Genomic DNA, 2,776 nt, shown 5'->3' on the forward strand with positions numbered 1-2,776 from the left:
TATTCTTGTATTATACTTGGTTAGAGTACGTTATTTTTATATATTGTTGACTTTATTTGTGAATCTTTTGATGAATGTTGCTTTGTAGTTTCCTTTTCTTGTGCACTAAATTTCCTGCTTTGGTGTCAGAGTAATATTGATCTTTGGGCAATAATTTTTTATTTAATTTTTTAAATTAACCATAATAAAAAAAAAATGAGTCTTGGTAAGAAAAGGTGCTTTCAAGCAAACAGGTTAAATAAATAAGCTTTGATTAATTAAAAAAAATAAATGTGATGACTACTTAGAATGGGATATTATAAAAACAAAGCAATTAAATTAAAAGAAAATGGACTGGAAAATAACAATATGAACCAATAAATGGAGATACATGGAATTAAAACACTCTAAGGTTTTGCTTCCTGGTTGCCAGCATTTTCTCAGCAGGCCCTTGCAGTGCAAAGAAATTCTCTAGCGTCTGCATGAACAGCCTCTACAGTGTCCTGCCTGCCCAACAGTATTCAGTGGCCATCAGTTTCTGCAGTCACCCTAATTTGGGTGGCTTATTAGTTTCCTAGAGTTGCCATAACAAAATATCACAAATTAGTAAAAGAAATTTCACAGTTCTGGAGGCTAGAAGTCAGCAGCCCATATTCCCTCTGAAATCTACAGGGTCACCTCTTCCCTTGACTTTTCTAGTTTCTCATGCTATCTGGCAATTTATTGCATTCTTTCTCCTTTAATGCATCACTCCAATCTCTGTCTTTGTTGTCACATGGCCATCTTCTTCATGTATGTCTCTGTTCTTCATATGCCATTCTTCTTTTTCTGTCTCTCCCCTGTTCTTATAAGGACCCCAATCTTATTAAATTAAAGGCCCACCCTTCTCAGTATGGCCTCATTAACTAATTAAATCTGCAATTTATATCTACTATTTCCAAGTAAGTTCATATTCACAGGATTTGGGCGTTAGGTCATCAATATATCCTTTTGGAAAACACAATTTAGCTCATAACAGGTGGTGCTTTCAGTGAAGCACTCCCCAAAATGACTTTCTCTGGTACCCTCAAGGGCAGAATTCTGACAAATTTCAGAAGATCAATTTGTAGCAAATTTCATCAGTGTGGCACCACACTGACTTATCTGCGTTTTTCTGAGAATCAGGTCCTCTCCAACGGAGTCTAAGTATGGATACAAAGTAGAGTCTCTTCTTTTGACACTCTCTCTTATCCTTAAGTATAGTAGCTAATATATATTAAAATATATTTTATGTGATATGATTATAGGACATCTGACATGAAAAATTACATTTGCTATTCCTATATTCTTTGAAGTTCTATTTACTTTCTACTAGCCAATCTCTTGTAATTCTAATTTCCTGTTAACTATTGTTTACATTAAGTTCTCCCTGTTCAAATTACAGTTTTTTCTTTTCCTATTGTAAACAAACTTATATAAAACTAAAGTAACATAAATGAAAATATAAGTTCTAACTAATAAAAGTGGAAATGGGAATGCAGAAATATCTTTAGCACCTTAAACAAAGGCAGCAGAACACAAGAAAGGAAACAAATACACAGTTTTATATACTGAGGTGTTTAAGATGGCAGAAATAAAATCAAGAAAGTCAGTAATGGCAATAGATATAAATATTAAAATCACCTAAAAAAAGACAAAAATTATATTAGAATAAAAAATAGAATAATCAAACCAACACAAACCAGGTATTTACTTTCTATAGGATACATCTCAGTTAAAAATAATTTCAAAATATAGGATAAGAAAATATAACTCAGGAAAAATTATCTAAACAAAAGATAGTGTAGTAAATTTAATCATTTTATTACCAAGATAAAATAATAATTACATTATATGTATGAAACAATATAACATCAAGCATATACATTCCAATCCTATAGTGAAAAGAAGAAATTGACAAGTCCATAAATACAGTAGCACTCCTCTCCTCTCTGACACATCAAGTAAAACAGAAGTTGTTAAACATGTATTTTATTAAAATATAATATATACCTGGAAAGCTTTAATTTTCATAAGTGAGCATCTCAATAAATTCTTACAAATTGAACACATTTTTATAAACATTATCTGAACCAAGTTATTGAATACTATGAACACATCTGAAGGGGATTTCTTGTATGACTAACTGCCCCACGAAGATGACCACTACCCTGATCTTTATGAGCGTAGATGATTTTATATAAGAGTATATGTAAGTGAAGGGATTAAGCCAAAAGAACAAACAAAACAACAACAAAAAATAACTCATAGACAGAAGCATGTGATTACCAGAAGGGTTAAGAGGTGTGGGGAGGTAGAAGACGCTATAGGGTGAATACATTGTGATAGAAGGACACTTGACTTTGCGTGGAGAACATACAATATACAGATAGTATCTATAATAATAAAAGCATAATATGCTAATTATATCAGACATCCTTTTGGATGTCCTTCCTTCCAGACAAAGCCATGGCAGACAGGGGCCAAGGCCCTTGCATGAATTTCGTGCATCAGGCCACTAGTATTATAGAATTGTACACCTGAAACCTATATGATTTTATTAATCAATGTCTCCCAAATAAATTCAATAAAAAATAGACTATATGTAGGCTCACTTCCTCACTATCCTGTCTGGCTGCCCACTGCCCATTACTCCTTGACTGTGACCTCAACCTCAGGTAGTTGCCTTCCCAGGTGTTCACTGTGGTGTAAAGGCAGAAGCTTTCCAGATGTCTTCTAGCAATGACTATATTTTTATCCCAGTGTCACAAAAAATACT

General features: G+C 33.1%; 1 pseudogene; it reads left to right on the plus strand.

Moving 5' to 3' along the window:
* Positions 1-2,156: 2,156 nt before the first annotated feature.
* LOC102769535 overlaps positions 2,157-2,776 on the plus strand; it is a 3,699-nt pseudogene continuing 3,079 nt past the window's right edge.

This window comes from Myotis davidii, unplaced genomic scaffold, assembly GCF_000327345.1.
Source record: "Myotis davidii unplaced genomic scaffold, ASM32734v1 scaffold564, whole genome shotgun sequence".
NCBI classification, from domain to species: Eukaryota; Metazoa; Chordata; class Mammalia; order Chiroptera; family Vespertilionidae; genus Myotis; species Myotis davidii.